Consider the following 25473-nt stretch of genomic DNA (forward strand, 5'->3'; position numbering starts at 1 on the left):
ATCAGTGACTTGCTAATTCCTTCTTCTAATATACTCACAAATCTTATTTAAGAAGCCAAATTGGCATGCCTGGACTCCCTAGAAAACAGTACTGAAAAAACTCTTCATTGAGAAGTCTTAGCTGATTTATTAGACCCTGCAAAGATGTAATTTCAAAAGTGACTGTCCCTACTTGATAATTACAAGAGACCTGTGGTATGCTGATTTGGCTAGGAATCCTAAAGACAGAAGGAAGTCTCAAATTCAGCAATTATACAAAATCATGTGCACCTAGCACCTGGTGGGTTTTGGGGGCATTTTTTTTTTGTCCGTGTTGAGGATGGTAGGTCAAAAAGATGCATGATAAACTCTTCAAAGAGCAGATGAAATGTCATGATCTGGCTCCATATCATCACTGACCTTATCACACTCCTTCCTTAGTCTCCTGCTCCCAACAGTCTGCCTAATCCTAACCCCACTTGCTGATTTAGCAATAAATTACCACCCTATCTTTACTCTCCTGTGTGTGCTGTTCATCTCTTCTTCCTTATATATGTATATATACACCATGGAACCAAAACCTCAAAGAGAAGGAACAGCATCTACAGACTCTTTATCCTTCATGCCTCTGTGTCAGACATCAATCCCTAATGCTAACTGAAGCAGGAAAGACACGTAAGGAGAAACTTCCTCATTCCCACCTCCTCAGACTGCCTTGCCACCTAGTAGTCACTCCACTGTACCGTAAGCAATTTGTTTTCTTGTCTCTTTCTATGGTAGACTACAGCAAATTGAAGACAGGGGTTGGTACTTAATCAGGCATGTAGTCTTGGCATCTAATGAAAGTTATATATGGTAGGTGCATTTAAAATGTTCATTAATAAAAGAAAGTAAAACTACAAGTCATTAGAAGTGCACATATTATGTACAAATATATATCAAAAACTTGAGAATGAACATATAGTTAAATTTCATATAGTATTTATTAGTTAAACAATACCAATAATGTCTGAAAAAATGGATTCTCCCAGTTTCTCTTAGTATAAACATTTGTATAATATGTCTTGCTAAGTTGCTGAGCCTGTCTTTGAACTTGTGATCCTCTTGCTTCAGGCTCCTGAGCTGCTGGGATTGCAGGTCTATGCCACTACACCCTGCTAAAATAAGGTTTTTACATGCAAGTAAAAACCCCATAAGACTGGATTTGCATAATAAAAGTTAATAGATTATAAAAAAAAAGAAAGGTAGCTACTTTTGTTATTAAGTTTACTTTTCCAAATGTGTGCATGTATCTTTTATTCAATTATATTGGATTTAATTTATTATTTTCTACCTTCTTAACTTAGAGGCTTATGTAAGTTTTTATACCTATTTTATTTTATAATGTAAGCATTGAAAGCTACAAATTTCCCTCTAAGCTTTGCTTTGGATGCATCCCAAAATTATAATTCATATTGACTGCCATCACCACTCAGTTAAAAATATTTTATAATTTCTTTTTTGCTTTCTTCTTTGATTTATGGAAGCATGTTGCTTAATTTCTAAATTTTGGAAGATTTTCAAGTTTTTTTTTTACTTTTTACTAATTTAATTCTATTGTGTTTAGAAAACATATTGCATATCATTTCTATAATTTAAAAAGTTTGAAGCATATTTTATAGACCAACCTATGGATTATCTTGTTGAACATTTGTATGCACTCATAAAGAATGTGCATTATGTTGTTTGGGGGTGGAATGTCCTATGTAGAAATGGGTTGTTAACCTGACTGGTAGTGTACTTTGACTTTTCTATACACTTTCTTATTTTCTGTGTGATTGCTCTATTAGTTGCTGAGGAAGGAAGACAGGAATTTTCAATAATAACTACAGATGTATCTATTTCTTTTTTATGTCCATTAGTTTTTACTTCATGCATTTTGAAGTTCTGTTATTAGGTGCATGCACATTTTGGATTTTAACATGTTCTTGATGAATTGATCATTTTATCATCATGAAATGTTCCTCTTTATGCACAGTAGTATACCTTCTCCCAAATTTGACTTTTTTGCTGGTAATATAGTCACTTTTATTACTGTTTGCAAGATATCTTTTTTCATTACTTGTCTTTATATTTAAGACACATTTCATCTAGACAACATACAATTGAGTCTTGCCTTTGCAAAATCTGATTTGATGATCTTTACCTTTTAGGTGGAGTGCTTAGACCTTTACATTTAATATACTTTATTATATTCTTGTGTTTATGTGCACCATATGGTCATTTATTCTTTTTTCATTTTCTCCTTTTCTTGAAAAATTGTTAGCATCTGGTTTTTCTCCCCTTTTGGCTTATCAGATCGATCTGTCTATCTATCTATCTATCTATCTATCTATCTATCTATCTATCTATCTATCTATCCATCCATCCATCCATTCATCCTCAGACTTCAAATACATATTTTTACTCTAATAATATCATTGCATATCACACATAATGAAGGTATCTTATAACACTATCCTTCCTGTTTTCCTCCATCACTGTCTTTGTACTATTGTTATTTATTGGTGTTTTACATCCTAATACATCACATTATCTCTGTTCTAAATAGCCAATTAAATTTTTTAAAGTCTAAGACAGAATTTTTTTTTTATATTTACCCACATATTTAGTTTTTCTGACACATGTAGTTTTCCTCCTACCTAATGAAAATCCTTTAAAATTCTTTGTCATGCCCATTTACTAGCAATGTATTTTCTTAACTGCACTGAAAATGTTCTCAGTTTAATTTTTGAAGGAGACTATTACTCATTATAGAATTATTGATTAGCAAGTTCATTTATATGTTGGTTGGTCGTTTTGTTTTAGTACTTTGTCTTCTTTGTTTGCATTGTTTCTAATGAGAATACTGCAGTCTTACATATTCCCCTATGTAATATGTTTTTTCCTTTGATTAAGATTTTATCTTATCACTAATTTCCAGCATGCATTGCTAAATTTATGCTAATTTATGCCACACCTTGGTGTGACTTTCTTTGGATTTATTCTGCTTGGTGTTGACAAGTTTCTTGTATATATGGGGTTTATTGTTTTAATAAATTTGAAAAGATTTTCAGGAATAGTCCCTAAAATCTTTTTTAGCCTTTTCTTTTGCTGTTTCCCCTCATTTTCCCCTCTGAGACTTAATGTATTAGACAGTTTGCTATTGTCCCCCAGATTGATGAGTTTGTAAAATTTTTTTCCCTCCTTGCCCTGTAGTTTGGTTTTTGTTCTATTTATTAATCTTTTCCCCCTACAATAACTAATCTGGTTATAATCTACCCAATGAATTTTTAATTTTACATAGTGTATTTTTCATTTACAAAAGTTTCATGTGTTTCTTTTTTTATATAGTCTACTTCTTTGCTTATTATATTTTTCCTTTAATTTCTTGATCACATTTATAACAATTCTTTTGAAGTTTTCAGATGCCACTTTCATCATCTCTTCCACTCTATCCATTTCTCCTACTTATGGATCATATTTCCTGCCTCTGTGTATGCCTAATGATGTTTATTTGGGTGATATATGTTGTGCATTTCACAATTTGAGACTTTGGAAGGCAGAAAGCTGTTATTTGTAGTAAGCTTCATTGTTTTGAAATTTTTTTTTTTTAAGGTTTGAATCTAGTCTTGGTACCCTCTAGAGAAATCTTTTCCACTAAGGAATGACCTTTGTGGAGTCTCTTGAATGCTTCAGGATGACAAGTCAACACATCTCCATTCTTGCTGGTTGGTGCTGAACTGTTTTCCAGACTGAATAAGCAATGGGGTTTTTCACTTTATAGCTCCCTAATAGTTATTTGCCTGGCCTCCTGTAGCCTTACCGTGTGTGTGTGTGTGTGTGTGTGTGTGTGTGTGTGTGTGTGTGTGTGTGTGTATTTAGCCAAAGAAGCGAGGGAACCTCTCTGCAGGTTCTGGAACTTGTTCTCTAAGGAGCTCCCTTCTCTCTGACACTGGTCCACAATTTTTGACTATGTGGACTCTGATTTCTGTCTCATGTATTCAGGGAGGCTGCCTAACCCTGCTTCACTTCCCCTTCCCTGAGAATCTAGAAATGTTTTTACTTAGGAAACATGGGTCTCACTTTTCTTCTTTCCTTTTCCTTTCAGATCTTTCTTATTCATGGCCTATTGTTCAACATCTAAAAACAGTTGTTTCACTATTTTGTCCTTTTTCTAGCAGTTTATGTTGAGAACAAGACTGGTTCTTGTTACTCCATCAGGGAATTTGCACTCCTGAAGAGCAAGTTTAGAGCTGCTTGAATATTTGAAAAGAGACAAAATCTCACTGATGGAGTTTTGAAAAGCAGTAAAAATTATTGACCAATATTGCTTATCATGGCCTTGAATACAGAGTCAAGAAAACAGTTAAATAATCTTTTGGCCTCTGTCTCTTGGAGTTCTGAAATATCTATCTTATTATTTATTTAAAAAAGAATCACAGCAAGGCTTAGAATAGAGCAGCTCATTCTTGATTTTATAGGGTCTTGAGACAGACTTTTATGATACACTTGTCATGATTCTATGTGCAATATTCTTGCCATTATGCTCTTCTGTTAGATTGTGGGCTCCATGTGCATGAGACCAATAGAAACAAAGTAGGTATTCATTAAGTGCTTTTCAAATGAATGGATGAATGAATGAATGAATGAATGAATGAATGAATGAATAACACCTGGCCAGTGTATATGAATTTCTCAGAAAAACTAGACAGTGGTGAAATGGTCGAGCCAGGGAAGATGAGATTTCAGGGAAGAAAGCCACAGCATGTAGACATATTGTCCAAAGTATCTCTACAATATCAGCTGGGACCAATGTGTCCACACAGATAGGTAGGTCAGTAGCAGCAAGAAACTGTGCCCACCTAGACCACATGACCCAATAGGAATAGATTTTTATAGCCTAATTGTATTATTTTGCTCAGGCTGCTGTAACAAAGTACCACAAACTGGACAGCTTTAACAGACAGAAATTATTATCTCTCAATTCTGGAGGTTAGAAATCCAAAATCAAGGTGTTAGCAGGGTTGATTCCCTCTGGGGGCTATGATGAAGAATCTACTCCAAGTCTCTTCTGGCTTCTGGTAGTTCATGAGCCATCTTTGATATTCCTTGTAGAATGTCATTTTGATCTCTGCCTTCATCTTCTCATAAGATTCTCCTGTATATACCTGTGTGTCCGAATCTTCCCTTTATGAAAACACCAGTCTTATTAGATTAAGTGCCTGCACTATTCCATTATGACCTCATCTTTAATTTCACTAACTACCACTGTAACAACCCTGTTACTAAATAAGGCCACATTCAGATGTACTGGGGGTTAGGACTTCAGTATATGAATTTTGCAGTGACACAATTCGACTCATAATACCAATAAGCCTAAAATTGAATCCTGCCTCTTATTGACTTGGCGTGCTTTCACACTTGAAAATGGGGATAGTGACGCTTACCTTGCAAGAAAGTTGTTAAGATTAAATGAGATAATGTCCACAAAGCACTTAGCTGGAAGCTGACATGTGATAAACACTAAATACATGATGGTTTTCACTGTTCTATGCTAAATGCTCATGGATTGATTGAATATATTGTACTCCTCCCAAATATAATTGGAAAATAATTCCACTTTTTCATTTGATTCACTTGCCCATCGGAAATAGATTGGGACTCTATGAAATGTTTGCCAATTTCTTTCTTAGATGGCTTTCTGGGGAGGCAGGAAAATAACTATTGAATCACAAGTGCTTAAATAATTAAGCCAAAGGAAGAGAAAGTTGATAATAAACACTTTTCTGTGCATTATAATTGTAGAGCGATATCTCCTAGATAGTTAACCCTGGAGGTTTTATCGATTTAACTGAAACCCAATCAACTAACAACTCAGAAATACTGTTGGAAGCACTTCTCCAGAGAGCTATTATAATTAGGAGCTGATCCCTTTCTAGGCTGTGAAGTCGCCACCCTCCTTGTGTTTGGCCAAGTAATTTTTTAGCTGACCGATCATCCCAGAGGACAGTTTCCCTTGATTCGACTTCCTCCATTTTGCAAGCCACAGCAAGTTAGCCCCAGCTCTGGTCCTCAAAATGGGAAGACCTTTAACCTGAGACTCCCTTCTGTTTGCATGTGAAGGGCATGCATTTAGAACTGCATAGAGATTAAAAGGAAGGTATTACCAACTTCACTGCTTCTGTGTAGTTGTGTTAGGGCTGCTATTACCAGAACTCCCTCTACAGGGTAACTGCACCTGTTTTTCAAATTTATTATTTATTTTTTCTGTGATTTCTGGATGGGCGATCTTTCATGAATGAGGTGGACACATTAATCCCATCCCTGATTTCCATATGGAGTGATTTTTCCTAGGTGAAGTCCTCACCTCTTGAAATCTTCTCTGCCCTTGCAGTGAGGAAACATTTTAACTAACTGTAAATCAGAAGGAATCCCTAGGTCAGGTTGACCGTTTTCTGCCATTTTTTTTCTCTTAAAGTACAGAGAACCTTTTTTCACTGTTCCTCTCAGCTTCACAGGGAAGAGCAGCCTCTGCCTCAGTGGTGCCCACTTAAAATTGAGAAGAACTGTCAGGCCATGATGACTTATACCACAGGCTGTGTCCCCCAACTTAGCCTGGATCAGTAATAGTAGAGAAATATAGACATATAGAATTCCTTCTGATTTATTCTTGGTTCTATTTTTCAAAAATTTTGGAACTCAGGAAGGGATGCGGAGTGTTGTTTTGGAGAGAGCAATGGTGGCCAGCTTCTGTGAGTCATCAGCAAAGTTGATGTCTTTAACTGAGAGGAGCACTCTGGTCAAGAGCAATTTTCATTTATCTCCAATTATATCTTAGTTTGGAATTAGAGAATCTGTATTTAGAAAAGACAAGTCCAGCAATGCAGTTGAATATTAGACACATACCACCCTGGAGAAAGTAGGAAGAAGTAATACTAATTGAGCAGCCACTAAGAGCCAGGTCCTGTGTTAACCATGTCATTGACATATTCACCTAGTATTGAAGAATGTGAAACCTCTTCCACAAAATCAGAGAGGATGCCACGTTGCCTCCATAGTCTTTTCTGGTTTGTGAAAACAGAATGGAAAGTCACTTCTTTGTCATGAGACCTCATCTCCTGAAGAGTATGATTATTCTGAATGCACCATCTTTAGGCACAGAACCAAGGGTTTTCCTAGTTTCTTTCTTAGGCTCTTCTAATACTAATTCTGAATCTGATCTAGTAAATAGCTTTTGAGAGATGGAAATAGCATCAGAGATGATGAAGTTCTGCTTTCTTTTTATGGAGGAAGAACAGATCTCGAGAGTTTAAGGAAACTGCCCAAGATTACTACCACTTGTCCAGTAGGAGAGCTGAAGGGAGGCACAGCCTCTCAGACCTACCTTAGGGTTTGTTCCATCCTGCTCTACTGCCCCTTACTAACAGCAATCAACTGCCTCCACTATCTGTTCTAAGGTTCTCTTCTCCTGCTGGATAGGAAAACAGTTAGATTCCAGGAGCAGCACTCTATGGTGAGTCCTTCACTTAGTAACTATTTCTCAGTAGCTTATGCCATTCTTACCCTTCCTAAGAGTCAGCATCGACTCCCTTTCTTTTAGGATGCCAGGCAGCATCCAGTTACCTGGTGGCGGCTCCAACTTGTCTTTCTGACAAGACAGATAGAGTATTTCAGCAGAATTATATTCTGTAGCATCGATCATTCTGACAGGATATATGATAATAATTGGGAGGCTCACCATGCACCCCATTACACTTTTAACTGTTCACTGAGATTTACATTTTTCCTATTACCCTATCTTGTTGGCAATATGTTGAAATTCTCCAGTGGTGTAATCATTTCTTAAGTGCTTTGCCTCCAGCATATTTAAGGAAATTAGTCGGTGTACGTAGTTGCTGACTTAGTTATTTTGGAATGATTCAGGAGTCATTTGGAATTAAGGGTCACCTTCTTGGAGGTGTATTGAGATGCTCTTCTTGTTACTCACCCCACTCCCACCTGGGCCAGGTTCTCCCATTCAGGAGCCCATGTTTCTTGCATTTTCTCTGTTGGACCCCTCTTCTCTATATATTGTTTCAGATTATTTATGGGTTTTTCTTCTTTGTTAGAAGGTAGATTCATTTAAGGTAGGATTTTTGGAGTAAGGGGCAAATGAATTCAACCCTGACTCTGTTACTTACTAGCAGTGCATTTTTGGCAAATTTCCTATAATTTTTGAAATCTGTTAGTTCATCTATAAAATGGGCATAATAATATCCCTTGCAGAGAACTTTTGGTTTAAATGGAGATGGATGTTAAGTATACAGCATAATTGTACAAAGGAAACATTCAATAAACAAGAATTAGCATTTGCTTTTATTTTAATTATTAGTATCCCATGACAAAGAATAATGCCTGTCACATGGAAGGTGCTAAAAACAAATGCACAGAATTAACAAATGACCTTCACTATCACTTAAAATATTCTAGTGTAGTGTTATTTTCTATATTATACTTTTTAGGATAGTTGTGTTTACTTATCTTGATCTCTTTCCTTTCAGAGCTTCTAGTCCAGGAGGAGAGAGATTGATTTCATTCTTGCCCAAATGAGAGGTGGACATGAGATAAATGTGAGATCTTTAATGCCTGTTTGTCTGAGTTCTATCCTAGCCTCTCCCCTAGCTCCAAAAGATACCAGATGCCTGTGACAAAGTCAGCTCAAATACCCTCTACAAAATGTTTCACAGAAGGACCAGGCCACAACCAACAGGGCTGAACCTTGTGGGTAGGTTTTCCCTTCTGAAAATTGTCTGTGGCTGTTCTGATATTCTTTAATAAAACAGTGAAACCACGACACTGGTTTTTAAAATATTGAAGTGCTTCTTTTCTAGGCGTAAACCGTCCTGCTCTTTGAATCCCTGAGTCACCACATGTGCTGGCACCTTGACCATCCTAGATTCTTTCTAGGGTCTCTGAAAGTTCTCCAGAGTCCACAATTAAAGACTTCCTGCCTGGCCTGTAGGACTGCACCCATTCTTGTTGCTTGGTGCCTGCTTTCCTGCTGCTCAGCATTTTTAATATGCCCCCCTCCCAGTTACTAGTGGGCTAGCTGAGCTGTTCTCTGATTCCCTTCTTAGTCTGGCAGGTTTCTCCTCCTCAGCCTAATTGGTCCTGCCAGCTCCAAGTGTCCTTTACCCCCGCTAGTACTCCTGTACTTAGTCTATCTTTGGTGCCCTCTGAATATGGCAATGGTTGGTCAGAACTCCTCTCAAACCCCATGTTAAGGGGAGAACTTGGCCTTTAATTAGGGGCTCTTTCCTTTGGCGGTGGTTTGTCAAATGTATTCTAATACAGGACATGTTCTATATTTAAGATTTTTGACTTGCATCTTGTACTGATTTTGTCAGAACATTCAAATGTCCTGATTTCAGTCTTTTTAATAGAAAAATACAGCAGTTAGAGCTGTTTTTCAAATTTAACTGACTGTCCTATTCCCCTTCCTTCCTTCCCATGTCTTCCATAAAATCTGGCAACTTTACCTTCTTTTCTCAAGGACCATTTCCCTGCACTTCTATTAGTTTCTAGTGGTTTCTCTCTTGCTGTCACTTTCTCCTTCCCCTGAAGTTTTCCCCATTTTGTCAAAAATGCTATGTGATCTCCAGACTAGTGGATCTTCAGTAAGACCCTGATAATTAAGATACAACTGATATTTACTAAATTAATAAATGAATGGACAGATGAATCAAAGAAGAAAAATCTCTTTCTCTTTAGGATTCTATTCAGTATACAGCAGAGCTTTTGAGTTTGAAAAACTCCTATCTGTAATGAAAGAAAAACCTTATTCTGGGGAAGCCATGCTCTTTTATGCTGCCTCTGTTTTCTATATTTAATTACCTTTTGTTTTCCCCTTAGCAATTAGTACAGTGCTAGTCTGTCTCTGATGTGCTAAGAAGAACCAGGAGAAGATGTTTTTGTCCACACTTGAGCCAAAGTGTTAAAGGAACACTGGCACACTTGGGATGAGGGCTGGGGGAGAGACAAGAGGGAAAGTAATTAATATTTATTGAGCAACCACCATGTATTTTTTTAGACATGATCTCATTTTATCCTCACAGTTACCCAGGAAAGTATATTCTAGATAAAGAATCAGGTTTGGTCAGGCAAGTTTCTTGCTCAAATCCCAAATGAGCAAGAGCGAGAACCTGAGTTTAAACCTAGGTCTTTCCCCACAATATCATCCTGCCTCTTATTGCTAGAAGCGTCATGGAGATTGTGGAAGCAGAGATCAAAGCCAGAGAACTTATAGGGAAGGTAACACTCAAACAGAACTGGACCCACTCATTCTGTATCCTCCCTTCTTTCTACCTTCCATTCATTCATTCAAATAATATTCACGGAGAACACCTTGTGCCAGGCACAGTTGCATAGTTCTAGATTCTTAGGATTCAAAGGAGCCAACGGATAAAATAAACAGAGTTCCTGCCCTAGTGCAGTTATATTTTGGGATAGATCATAGAGATTGAAAAAGTAATTCCAATGATGTAATTGTTAAAGCTAATTGGGAAGCAAATAAAGAGATAATAGAGGATGACAGTTGTTGGAGAGGTGGGGAGCAGCAAAGGCCTCATGGAGATAGTAATATGTGGGCTGAAATGTGAGAGATAAGAAGAATTTAGCTGTGCCAACAGTTGGGGAAGTATTATTTGAGACAGAGGGAACTGCAAGAGGACACAGATATGATATACTCAGCAAAGTGTAATGAAAGAGAAAGGTGGAGGATCCTGATTTGTTTCATTAAGGGAGGCAGTCTGTTACAATAAGGAGAGGTCATGGGCCCCAACTGCTCAGGAAAGGCTACCACCTGGATAAATATTTGCAGAGAGAACAGGCCATCATGAAGGCAGGTTGGATTACAAGTGCTTGCAGGAGGCAGAAGGAGAAAGCAGGGATAATCACATGAGCAAACGAAGGACTGCGAAGGGACATTTAAGGTTGAATAATACGATAAAGAAAATCTCCAACTGCAGTGGCAGCTCTGACATTGCTGGTTTCAAAATTACATTTGGAATGAGGAGACAGTAAAATTGTACAAAGCCACTTTGTACTGGCAAAGAATATACTGGGTGGCAGTTGGGATTGTGATCAAATCCAGTCTCCCCCAATTCTGCAATTATAAACTGTTTTCCAAAAGTGTAGGTAGGTAGGCTGATTAAAGTACATGCTCTAAAATAGCCAAATGCTTCCTCCAAATGTTTAAAATCCAAGCTAGTTCCTACATCATGAAACACTTTCTGTATTAAATATTAATTGAAATAATTTCATTTTGCAAGTTCAATACTTAAAATATCAATTTAGATGATGGATCATGAAGATGGAAGAAGCACTAAATGCATTTCTCCCTATTGTCTGCATTTGCAGAAAAAGGAGCTGGAATCTAGTGCATGTCCAGGATCACAAAGCCAGGTACAGAAGTTAAGCCAAAATGTTACATTTTTCCAGGTAAAACAAAAAGAGGAAGTCAGATTGATGGAAAGTCTCTTGTCTAGCTGATTGTCCACTGATGGTATTTAGAGTTTTCCTGATATTTTGTCACTTGACAGATCTTATTTTTTCTGGTTTTTGCCTGTAATAAAAATCTCTGTACTAAAATGATTGTTACTATTAGATATCCAAATGACATTTCCTAAGAAGTGTGTGTAGGGGGGACGTTTGTAAACATGGCAAGTGGAATTAATCATAGATTGTAGAATAGCTCAGAATCATTATGCTCCCCTTGTGCCATGATAAAATCCTTCATCAGTTTCAGAATCACAAGGAAGTAGCATTTTCCTCTTTTTCATTCACGTCACCTATTTTGACCTTAGTTCTTCCTTGGGTAGGCCACGTGCTATGAAGGAGGTGAAGTATAGACACATAACTTTAGACTCAGGAAGTTTACCATTTAGGTTATTATTTTTGATAAGAAAGAATGTTGGTATTAGGGAACCAAAGAGGTAACTTAAATTGCTGGAAGAGCTGGAATCCATATTTTTTGCAATGCAGGCTTGGGTATAAAGAAAAATGGAGCAACCGACACCCACCTACTAAATAGAACTGTTTTACCCTTTGTCAGAAAGGAGGAAGCTGGATCGTGATAGATGAAGTGAGGTCAGATGATTCTGCTGGGCTCTGATTTGGGGATAGGAAGAATGAGTCAGAACTTTTCCTGACTTAAGAATTCAAGCTATTCCTTGTCTCTGAGCTAAGAAAAGACTGGGTGATGATATTGGTGGACTATATTAGGTCACAAACATGATTTTATATGGACTGATGCCTAGAAACCCATTAGTAATTGCTAAGTCTCTCTCCCTCCCTCTAGGCCCACTGGCAAACATGACTAGTCAATCATGGCATTCTACTCCCTCTGAGATCCAGAATTTTTCTCAACACAAAGTTCTAGACAAACATTAACAAAAGGGTGAAACTGAGCTCCAATCCTTGTGTTTTGTATGGTGCAGAGTAAAAGGACATCCATTATGCCTGAGTACTTGGGTGGTCCAATAGTAGAGATGACATGAGTTGGTTTTGAAGTACAACTTGAGAAATTAGAGAGCAATCTTTAATTTATTTTTTAAAAAAATTTTGAGCGCAATCCTGAGAACGAGTACCATGGGTACTAAAGTGTAGAGATGCAACCTGGGGGAGATTGAAGATGCTGACTTGCATAGAGGAAAGGGCATAGGCCCTCTTCACCTCACACCTGCATTCCCTTGTGTCTGTCTGGGGCAGGAGGAAATATACTTGGGAAAGAAAAGCGAATCTTAGGTTGTGCCAAACATTCTGAAAATTTGTTGTGATAGAAAATAGGGTGCCATTATAGGTCGACACAGAACTTTGACGCCATGAAAGTGGTGATTGGCTTTCATTGGCAAATCAGGTACTACAGTTAGGGAACTCAGCCAAGACAGACACAAGGGAATGCAGGTGTGAGGTGAAGAGGGCCTATCTTGAGGGTGATGGGCAAATGCTGAAAAAATGCAACAGATATGTATCAAGTGCCTTTTCTGGACTGAGCATTAATCTAGTTAAAAGCAAGATAAACAGGCAAGATTATGATATAATGGTGTTTAATGGTGTTTACACCATAATTAGGAGAAACAGGCAAGAAACACTGGTTTGTTTTGGATAACCCTTACCACTATGATAAAAATAAAACAGTAAGATGACAGGGAGTTATAGAAGGGGAGGAGGCATCTTAGACTTAGCAGTGGGGGAGCAATGGAGGAGACAACATGCCTTCATAATGAGAAAGAGCTACCAAGCCAGGATCAGGGTATGAGCTCTGCAGGGCGAGTCCCGGAGGGTTTGGACCCCAGGAGAAATGGTAAGAGAGAGAGAGATAGAGATAGAGCTAGAGCTAGAGAGAGAGAGAGAGAGGGAGGGAGAGAGAGAGAGAGAGAGAGAAAGCATGCTCACAGGTGCAGCATAAGCATAGTAAACTAGGAAAAAAATGGACAACCAAAAAGATCACAGAAGACCTTCTTTGCATACCAACAGTTCTGAATTTGTTTTGCTCTCAGGTTCTTTCTTTACTCTTCAATATTACTGAGAACCCCAAAGAGCTTTAACTTATGGGATGTTATGGTTTGAATGAGGTGTCCCTCAAAAGCTCAGGTGTAAGAAAGTGTAGAGGTAAAATGACTGGGTTATGAGAGTTTTAACACAATCAGTGATTTTGATCCCCTGATAGGGATTATCTGGGTGGTAACTGTAAGCAAATAGGGTGTGACTGGAGGATGTGGGTCATTGGGAGGAGTACCTTTGGGGTATATATGTTGTTCTTGGTGAACAGAACTCTCTGTTTCTTGGTGGCCATGTCCTGACATGCTGTCCTCCGTCACACTCTTCCAACATGATGTCCTGCCTTACCTTGGGCCGGAGGAATGGAAGTGGCCATCTGTGAACTGCCCTTTGAAACCGCAAGCCCCCAAATAAACTGTTCCTCCTCTATATTGTTCTTGCCTTTTGATCACAGAGATGAAAGAGCTGACTAAAACATGGTGATTATGTCTATCAATATTTACTATGTTACAAATTAAATGGATGATGTTAAAGGTACTTATTTTAACCGAACAATAATATATTTCAAATTAAAACTCTCTATTCCTCAAAACCAAAAAAACTTCATGAAAAAATAGGCTTTTATATATTTTTTCACATCTCCTTAATGCCTCGCTTAATAGAAAACAGCTGGATTCTCATGTCTTCTGCCTGCATTTGGTACATTCATGAGAAAATAAATTGGAAAAGGGCAGAAATGTGTTATGAAAATAATGTGGAGCTCATAGATTCCCTGAAATGGTCTCAGCGATACCCAGAGAACAACTGCCCTTGACCCTACTAAGGGGCTTGGAAAGGGAAGCCCCCTGGGGTGGAGTGGAGGTTAAAAGAAGAGTGGTGACATCATCTGACATGTATTTTAAAAATTACTTTGGGGCCTGGAGGAATAGCTCAGTGGTAGGTCACTAGCATTCATGAGGCTCTGGATTTTATCTTCAGCACTGCAAAACAAAAACAAAAACAAAATCAAAACCCAACTTGGGCTGGTGTGCTGCAACATGGGAGTAAGAACAGGAAGGAGCCCTGTGAGGTGGCTGGACACAGCCCAGGGGACGGAGTATGAGAGTGTGAATGTGGGTGGTGGCTTCATGGAGTGGGGCAAATGTCTGTCCAGGTTAATGTAGAGACATTTCAAAGGAGAAATCAGTGGGACCTGCTTCTGCCCTCCCTGCCTCCCCTTTCCCTTCCCTGTCTCTTTCTACCTTCTCACTCAACTAACTGAGGAGACATGGAGATAGTGAGGAAAGGAGATTTTACAAAAGGAGGAAAGGTAGGGAATTGGCTTACTGAGCTAAAGTCGGATGTCTTTTCCTAATTCAAATACTTGTTGTTAGTGAAGAGAATAAAATAAGAAATATCATTTTTAAGAAAACAGATGATCCATTAGTCTACCTTAATACAATGAATATTTTTTCTCTTATATTAGCTGTCATATACATAGACATTTTTACAATATTTGCAATCAATATACATTTTACTCTATAGTTTTCTATTTTAACGTATCTCATGTAATTTTCCATGTTCCTATACAGTTTTGGTTTTGAAGATGTGTTTCTTTTTTTTTTTAATCGTCTTACTGTGACATAGTTTGTAAATCTCTCCCTAAGGGTGAACATTTCATCATTTGCATTTTCTTCTCTTCTACATAGTGCACTTAGGATTCTAACAAACATGTTTTTTGCTTCTATTAAACCACTGCATTTAAGATAGATTCTTAAGTGTGTAATAAGAGAGTAAAAAAGTATTGCTGGCTTTTTTTGAGTTTTCAAATTTGGGAAATAATTTTTTTTTCCCCCCAGCATTAAGGACTACTATCTACATTTATGAGAGACATAGATTATCACCTTCCAGGTGCTCAGGCTCAGAAACTTGAAGTGATTCTTGGGGGGAAAGTTGAGGGTTTATAGATAATTCTTTGTATTAACCATGCAATTTTACTATACATTTAAAATTATTAAACAATCATCTTTTTCCTCAGGCAATAAGGCAAGGTCAGAACACACAGACATTGAGAGCATGACTAAGCTTCTCTTATTATTTCATATCCTACTTCCAGTGCATCAGGGAATCATATTAGTTCACCATCAAAATATGACCAGAGCCTGGTACCTCTGTCTTCACCCCTAACTCCCTGGCCCCAGTGAGCTCTTCTCCTCCTCCCCACCAGCTTCCCTGCTTCAGCCCTTGCATCTTCCCTTAACCCAGCAGCTGGAGTGATTCCCTCAAAATGTAAGCCAGATCATGCCATCCCTCTACTTAATACTCACTCAGGGCTTCCCATCTCATTCAGAGCAAAAGTCGAAGCTCTTAAAGTCACCTGTAAACAGGATGATCATATAATTTATTATTTTCTGGGGAGAGAATGAAGGTCCTTTCCATAAGGACCCTCTTTCAATAATTATATGGACGGCAGTTGTAAATGAAACTGTGCAGACCAACCGGTCTATGTGGTCACCCTTCTTCTGAGCCCAGCCTGGAGTGGTCCTGCCACCTCTTGGTCTCATCTTTACCACTCTTTTCTCCAGTCCTCCTGGGCCATTCAGACCTCCTTACTGACCCTGTAACAACAATGTTCCTCCTTCAGATAGCTCTATGCCTTGTTCCTTTGCTTCCTTCCAGTTCCTCTGCTCCATCTTATTGGAGCAGCCTTTTCTTAACATTTTATATGAAGTAGTATCCTCTCTCCTACACACTTCCACACTTCCTTGTCCCCTGCCCTGTTTCATTTTTCTCCATAACAGTTCTCATCCTCGAATAGTCTTGCTTATCTGTACGATGTTCTGTCTTTTCCTGCAGAATGAGTGATCCATGAGGCAGGGAAAATTTTTCTATTCACTGTTGTATCCCCAGCACCTAAAACAGGCTCTGTTACATGGCAAATGCTCAAAAAATGTTTGTTGAATTAATGAAAGAATGTAAAATGGATGATGGTCATTTGGTTCATTTTACCTGTAGCCAGGGATGACACACTCAAGGGTCTCATTCTTTTACTGATCCTGTAAGAGCCCATTTATTTATTTATGTTCTAGGACGGTGGCATCTTCACTTTTGAAGATGCCACCTGCCTAAACATGTACGTGCTCATGTGTTCCAAGAATTGCTGAGATTTGGTTTTTTCCTAAGTAAGTCTAATTGAACAATCTATATTAATACCTTTTATGTGAGGCTGTGGCAGGGGGTGGGTGGGCAGGGGAAAGGGAGAGAGAGAGAGACAGAGAGAGAGAGAGAGAGAGGGAGAGAGATTGCTAAAGTATAGCAGATTAAAAAAAAAAAAATCCTTGATGAGTTTTTTTTCAAGTCAAGCATAGGAAGTATTTCCAGTGAAGCTTGGTGTAGACAAGTTGGCGCTGTCTCTGTCCTCTTACCCACCATTCTATTTCATGCCTCCTCTATTGTTGTATAGGAAAGGAACTACTCAGACTTCTGGAAAAATGCCCCAATTTTTCATGCCATGGTATCTTTGCAATATTGCAATATTGTTTCTTCTGTTTTGAATATTCTTCAAACATTCTTTTAATGCTCTAAATCTCAACTCAACCAACTCCACCAAAAGCCTTTGACCCTCTTAAACAGAGTTGTTACTCCTTCCCTCATATCTCCACTGTTCCTCATGACATATCCAATGTGCTCATCATACTCCACTGCAAATGTTTCCTAAAATATCTCCCATTACATCATATTCCATTGCATGCGCTTCCTAAAATAGGCAAGGTCTGTATAGCATTCCCTGTACTTAACAGTGCCTGGCATAGGGTAGACAATAAAATGTCAGATAAGCAAGAAATCAAATGTAGGGAGGGTTTCAAGTTCTGGAATCATAGAGATTTTTTTTTTTTTTAACTGATACCACTTAAGTCTGAAGTATTACAAATACACCACATGTCTCCTTGATACTTAGGAGGGGGCAAAACCCTCCTTACTTCCTATATAGATGCTGATTTCATGAACACATTGGGCCTTTGTCTTTATTGATCAGACTGGTATAACTGATGGCTTTATTTTTCAAAGGATCTTGATTTGTTGCTTTTGCTTTTTCCTGGTTCAACAAATGATCTCTTACTTTCTTGGTTAACAAAGTATTTTTACTTTTTAACCCATGCAGAAACAGGGGAAGTACATCTAACTCATAAGAAACATAAAGCTTTAGCACACACATAAAGTCTATAGCTTCTGCTATGACAGGAAGTAGAGTACTATGGTGAAGCAGTCTTTGCAGCCACATAGAATTAGCATCAAGTCCTGGCTTGATCATTTTCTTGCTGTGTTACTTAGGAAACCTCTGAGACTCAGGTTCCTTATCTATAAAACAGAGAGAATAATTCCAGTCACTGTTATGAGAACTTGGCATAGAGCTCTGTTCAATGTGAGGCTGCTTCCATTATTTTCTGAGAACTTAGATTTTAATGAAAAGGCAAAGGTCAGATATAAATTATTTGGAAAATAACCATGATATTGTATAAGTAAACAATGTGTCCTGAGAAAGTTTTTTTTTTTTTTTTTTTTTTTTTTTTTTTTTTTTTTTTTTTTTGTAGGCTTGCGACAATTGGGAAAACTTTCTAAAAGAAAGGGACTAATTTGAGGAGGACCATGAAGACTGATAGCCAGCCATTGACTAGACAAGAATAGCTAGAGCATTTCAAGGAGCCAATGACTACTTTATGGAGGTTGGGTGAACAGTAATCTAAGACGTTGAAGTCTTGTCCAGCATACAGAAAACAAAGTCTGTTACTGTTGCTGTTGTTAGCTCCCTTGGCAAAGACTTCTAAGGTAGCCAGATTGGAAGACAGAGAGCACTAGGTTCACAGACTTCCCTGGTTCCCTTAGAGCCTCCCCATTCAAGAGCACCAAAGCTGTACATTCTTCTAGCCATAAGGCCGAATAGGTAATACTATCACTACGAGGCTGTGAGACTTTCCTGCAACCTGGTATGATTAATATGTGGGACTGACCTGAATAAATGCTCTTTGAGGTCAGCTACAGGAAGCCCCATGTCATAGGGAAAAGCTCCTCAAACTGAGGTATTTTGAAAGCATCCTGCTCAAAGGCAGCAGAGACAAATTCATATCTGTGTTTGGGAAAATAGCAGCATTTAACTGCTCTCTGCCAGGTTGAAAAGAAGGAAGGTATGAAAGCATTTTTAACACATTTTATGTTGTAACTCATGAAATTTATTGAAACTCAATGATTTCTGACCAAATTACAATAAATTCTAAATTTAGGTTTGAGCAGATGTACATGTGGTCAGGTAAAACAATCACCTATGAACCCTTTGTGACCAATGTCCCACTTTGGGACCTGCTCTCCCCAAGGGTATTAATTATCTACATTGTGAAACTCAGTGGTTATTTTCACAGTTCTCAGCCTCCTTGCTTGGTCTGTCTCCTTTTCTGTCTTTGAATTTCTCCTTTGGAAGCTGATCATGCACCTTGTCTTAAAACTGTTACTTTTTTGCCCAGTTATTAAAGAGTCATTTTCCTAGTTTTCCCACCATAGTCTCTTTCATATGCAGTGTTTGAACTAGTGCATACCTTTACTCTTTACATGGGTAAAATAGTTCTAGTGAGTTATGCTGCTTTGCCACTGTCATTCACACTCATCACAGATTTCCAAAGAGCCTCTTTTGTAAGCATGAGCTAGTGCCTTTCATAGTGTCATTATGAACAAAGACCATTCTTTTGACCATAACTCATATGCAAGTTTGGAAGAGCATTACTGGATATAGTGACTAGGAGCCATCTGGAATTATTGAGTTGAACTAGGGTTTTGAGGTGTCTATTTACCAGGAACTAGTAGAATTACAATCTTATAGTTATCTGCTGTGTGACTTTAGGCAAGTCATTCATTTACCCCATTATTTGCAGTGAGCAAACAAAACACAAGGAGATATTTGCCTGAGAGGATCAAATGAAGAAATTTTTGTTAAAATGCTCTGTATTATGTGAAATATTATATAAGTCAGTTTGATGATGAAACTGCATGGGGTCCTTTATTGGACTATGTTTTAAGTTAGAGAATATCCAGTGGAGAAAATTCAAAAACACCAGGTTGTTCAAAACATATTTTAACATAAATCAAAATATGTATTATTTTAATTAAATGCGGTTTGACATTTGTGGGGCAGTCATATTGTTAGTTCCAATCAACAATGCCAAAAGCAATTTCTGCAGATATGTACCTGGGTATTACATAAGAAAGTGCTCCTTGGTTATGCAAATTTGGTAAACACTGAATTAAAGTTCATCCAGATTTTATACTTATAAATCCTTAAACCTTGCAGTGTTTCAATTTAATTGAGAACTTTCCAAAATGAGGGTCAGGAAGGGGTGTGTGTGTGTGTGTGTGTGTGTGTGTGTGTGTGTGTGTGTTTGTGTGTAGACTATTCCTTGCCTTATTTTCTAAACAGATATAAATACAAAATATGCCCTCCATCTTTCCAAAGAACCTTTTGGGACCAGAATTCTGTATGCCACATGGTAGGAAGTGCTGCTGTAGAGAGTGACTCAAACTTTTTTGTGACCCACATATTTTGCTGGAAGATAGTTCTATAGGAAGAGTAGGTAACCTGTCAAAGGTAATATGTATTCTTTTTTAAAAAATTTTTTCTCCTTTATATTCTTTCTTTTTTTAAATTTTATTTATTTACTTTTTATTTTTACAGACTGCCTTTTGATTCATTGTACACAAATGGGATATAACTTTTCATTTCTATGGTTATACACAATGTAAATTCATATAATTTGTGCATAGGGTAATGCTGTCTGTCTCATTCCTGAGATGTGCCAAGAAGCTCATTCAAGCTTCAGTTTGACTTGGCAGAGGAAGTTATCACCATGGTACTCATTACCTTCAGGCGAATGGACAGCTAAAAAAGAGACCCAGATGGTGGATCTAGAAAGTCATGAGATTGGTTAGAATTACTTACCAGCTTCTCAATGGTAACTCCAAAGCAACCATAGAAATAAGCCCTGCTAACTACCCAGGCATCACTTCTCAGTACTTTGATCTTCTCCAACTAGACCTGTGAAAGAGCTTAAAAGAGGAACATAAGATCATAGAATTCTATTTTTGCACACTGCTTTGTCATTCATTTTTGCCGAATTTATAAGATACGTGAATCAATAGAAATCACAAGTCTTGTGCTCTGATTGGTCAAGAGTAAAATTCTATACCTTTGCTGGGAAGGCCTACCTGTCAAAATAAACTGAAAGAAAAAAAAAAAAAAATTAGAAGAATGGTCATTAACTGGCAGTTCACTGGCTATGTGTAGTTCTCAGATATTATCCATTTGGGCTACATGCTCTTTTTAAAATGAAGGAATTATACCACAATTTCTGCTTTCTCTTGAAAAAAATTTGGAGATTAAGGGTTACGTTTCTGCATGAAAACTATCAGTAAGAGTTGAGTAGAACTTGCCCAATTTAGATGGAATGTATGCTTCTGATCTTCCATAGTCCTTACTTCTTTCTATTTTTCAATGTGAGCTGCTTCACTCATTTTTTTTTTTTTTCTTTTTTTTTGTTTCACCTGCCTGGCCCTGTAGGACTTTATAGTTGCTGGTCTCTGCTTTGGAAATATTCTTCTATGGGGCCATCTGGGACTGCTACTTCTTTCAACAATTCTATTTAGGAACACAAGGAACCACAAAGTGAAGGAAGTTTTTAATCCATCAACATGCAGTGAGCTCCAACTGCTAGATTTTTATCTCAAAGGGGCAAGGACTTTTTCTTTCTTCTTTTATAGCTGGCATTAAGCACAAAGCACATTAAGCATATATACTCCTCAAATATTCGTCAAATGATAAAAGAAGGAGGGGGAAAGTAAGATCGATGGAAGGAATAAATGAAAGAAGAATGAAAAAGACAATGAATGAAAGAAGGAAAGAACAAAAGAAAGAGCCTAACACAAGGATCATGTTTTTGCTGTTAAAAACATTGTTAGCTGATATGGGAGTAGAGTTGGGGAGACAGGGATTAAGGAGGAAATCCTTGAAAGTCAGATACAGTTTGTGTGTGTGAGTGTGTGTGTGTGTGTTCTTTCATATTCCTGAGAGCATCTGTGACTCTTTCTGAATTTTTTTATTTGCATGGGGCTTGAGCTCCTTAATTATAACAGAGAATTTATACAAATAATAAAAAGTGTTCTTAAAGATGTTTTGGGGTCCTCTAACTAACTTCTAACCATATATTCTAGTATTCTTGGATGAATATTGTGACTTATGATATAAAAATGTTCAAACTCAAATTTACTGAAATATGTATCCATAGACATAGATAGAATTGTCCAGGGACCATGTTTGTCTGTGCCATTTCTCTAGGACAGGGGAAAAATAGTCAATTCTCAGTCCCCTATTGGCCCAGCCATGCCTGGAAAATATAACCACAGCAAGCCACTCAGTAAACTTTCCTGAGCTTTATGAAATCCATAAAAATGAAGAAAGTGCCAACATAAATTGCTTTTAAGAGTTCTATTAGTGCTGCTTGACTGAGAAAAACACATTGGTGGGCAAGCAGGAAGGCCAGCAGGATTGTTTGCTATTAACACAGACATTCCATCATCCTCGAGGCCGTCTGCTCAGCTATTTGTCTTCTAACTTTTCTTCAGACTCCAGAGTCTGTGCTTCTTGATACTTGAAGACAAAGGTGTTGGCATTGGATCTTTCGGAAAGCACATCTATGGATGCTTCATTAAAGAACTGGGTGACCGTGATGATGGAATAGCTGGCTGCATGCACAGTTCTTTCTGGATGTTGTGACCTACAACTGTTTGTTAGGTTGGATTCACTCTATGTGCTGAGATTTTCTTTTCTTCTTCTTTTTAAAATTTTTACAGACTGCATTTTGATTCATTGTACACAAATGGGGTACCACTTTTCATTTCTATGGTTGTACACAATGTAGATTCACGCACCATTCATGTAATCATACATGTGCATGGGTAATGATGGCTGTTTCAGTCCATTATCTTTCCCTCCCCCACCACCTCCCACCCCATCATGCTGAGTTTTTTATTGTTGACTAGAGGGTTGATAATCATAAAAACACCATAGTGACATCATCAACAACAAAATGATAATTCTTTTCTTTCTATGATTTAAGTATAGGCTAGAAAATTTAGCTCTTAGAATTAGGCTGGGTTCAGCTATCCCACTCCTTGGCCTATACCCAAAGGACTTAAAATCAGCATACTACAGAGATACAGCCACATCAATGTTCATTGCTGCTCAATTCACCATAGCCAGATTGTGGAACCAACCTAGATGCCCTTCAGTTGATGAATGGATAAAGAAACTGTGGCATATATATACAATGGAATATTACTCAGCCATAAAGAATGATAAAATTATGGCATTTGCAGGCAAATGGATGAAATTGGAGAAGTGAGATAAGCCAATCTCAAAAAACCAAAGGACGAATGATCTCTCTGATAAGTGGATGATGACATATAATGGGGGGGTGAGAGGGATTAGCATTAGGGTTAGGGTTAGGTTTAGGGTTATGGAGGGGGGCAAGAATGGAGGAAGGAAGGACTGTATAGAGGGAAAAGAGGGGTGGGAGAGGTGGGGGGAAAGGAAAAAAATAACAGAATGAATCAAACAACATTACCCTATGTAAATTTATGATTACACAAATGGTATGCCTTTACTCCATGTACAAACAGAGAAACAACATGTATCCCATTTGTTTACAATAAAACAAATAAAAAAAAAAGAATTAGGCTGGGTTCAAATTCTTCACTTGCTAGGTGTGCAACATAAGACCTCTTTAAGTATTATTTTTTCTCATCCTTGAAATGGCAATGATTTTTACACAAATTATTTAGATTGATTCATTTAAACTTTTAGCAAAGTGCTATTCTATTGGATATATAAAACATTAGCTATTGTAAAAGATTGGATTTCAATAGGTACCTATATAGAAATATAAGTGCATAAATATACATAATACACATTTATGCAGAAGTTTTGAAATGCTTATGCTACCAAATAAGTAAACCTGCCTCTCAAAAAAAGTCTGTTATTAATAATAATCACCATTGATTCTGACTAAAATGTGTTTTAAATATTTTTCTATATATTTTTATGCATATTACTATTAGGTATATGACCAGACCCACAATATAATTTTCTGATATTAGCCTTAAACAGTTGTATTATTAAGAGGAAAACAGATTTTTATATTTGCCAAGATATTTACCATTTCCGATGCTTTTCATTTCTTCTTTAAGAATCTGAGATGCCATCTAGTATCATTTCCTTTTATCCAAAAGAAGTTCCTCTAACATTTCTTGTAGTGCACATGGTCTGGTGAAAAATTACATTAGTTATCAATTATTTGATGACAGCTTGGCCACTTGCCTTCTTCCTTCCTTCCTTCCCACTTCTCTTTGTTTCTTTGTAATTTAAAGGTATAGTTTCGTTAAATGTATTGTTTTATAATACTTTAGAGGCACAAGTTTATCTTAATATTTATTTTTTAACAAATATTGATAGTGAATTAATTATGCACAACATGTTGTTTTGAAATACATATACATTGTGTATTAGCTAACTGGGCTGTTCAGCATATGCGTTCCTTAATATATGTAGTATTTTTGTTTTGTTTTGTTTTTGTGGTCAGAACTCTACTAGGTTAGCAGTTTTCAAGAATACAATACATTGTTATTTTTTCTCACAAATTTTCATTCCCAGTAAATCATGATATCCTGGGGCTTTCTACCCCTTGAGTCAATAAAGTACACTGGTTCTAGAGAAGGTCAGATAGACCTTAAAATATGAGAATCACTGAGCCACAAATTAGGCTCTATTTTGGTCAATGGCAAGTTAGTAGTCTTAAAAGACTGGCTTTTATTAAGAGAATAAAGAATTTATACATCAAGGACTAAGCTAAAGAACTGGGCATAGCTGTGGGTGGTGGCACGCATCTGTAAACCCAGTTACTTGGGAGGCTGAGTCAGGAGGATCGTGAATTCTAAGCCAGCCTCAGCAACAGGAAGGTGCTAAGCAACTCAGTGAGACCCTGTCTCTAAATAAAATACAAAATAGAGCTGGGGATGTGATTCAGTGGTTGAGCGTCCCTGAGCTCAATTCCTGGTCCCCCACCCCTGCTGCAAAAAATCCCTAAATAATAAGCAAACTGGGCATAAAGTTTTCTTAAACTCTATAATGTAGTGATGTAGTATATGGTAACAACAGCTTTCCCAAGACAGTGAAAGAAGTAGGCACAAGTAAAGAAGATCAGAAGGGATCAGACTGGGCTCTTTGACAACCTGGAACTCCAACAATGGAAATGGAATTCCTGTGCCACTTACCCTCCTAACTTTGCCTTACAGAAACCAAAGATATGTGGAGAGTGAACCCAGGTTTTTCCAAGCTCTATATCTCAGGCATATCTACAGTAGTTCAGGAGCTATAGGACAGCCTTTGGGAAGGTGGTATTTATGTACATTGAGAAGATGCTCCCAGTTATCCCCAGTCTGGTCACAGCATGTAGGAAATTCAAAAAATACTTTTGTGTCCTAATGGAAGGGCATGACATTACTTTAGGAAGACAAGTGCCTGAGGTTAAACAAAAGGCAGAGTGCTGGGAATTCATGCCTAGAAGCAATGACAAAGCCCATGATTCTTGGCTAAGGATCTACACGGTCTTCAAGGTCAAGTACACAGTGTTAGGAATCAATGAAGAATGACCAAATGGCCAGAGATGAAACTAGACCAGTCAAATTTCAGTTCAGAAGGGTAACACTTGGATTAGAAGATTCTCCTCTCATTGTGATCTTATCAAAGTTATTCACTCACACTTTAATAGGGAGAAGGTAAGAAGGGGAAATGGGAAAAAGTTGCACAACCTAATAATATAAAGCCTAAAGAGATGTTTTTAATGGTGGAGAATTTTAAAA

The 25473-nt window shown here is 37.6% G+C and overlaps 1 long non-coding RNA gene across 1 annotated transcript in view; it reads left to right on the top strand.

Annotated features, from left to right (window-relative positions):
• LOC306639486 overlaps positions 1-25473 on the top strand; it is a 171659-nt gene that overhangs the window by 131355 nt on the left and 14831 nt on the right. The gene's annotated exons all lie outside the window — the stretch shown is intronic.

The sequence above is a fragment of the Sciurus vulgaris genome, assembly GCF_902686455.1.
Source record: "Sciurus vulgaris genome assembly, chromosome: 11".
In the NCBI taxonomy this organism is placed as follows: Eukaryota; Metazoa; Chordata; class Mammalia; order Rodentia; family Sciuridae; genus Sciurus; species Sciurus vulgaris.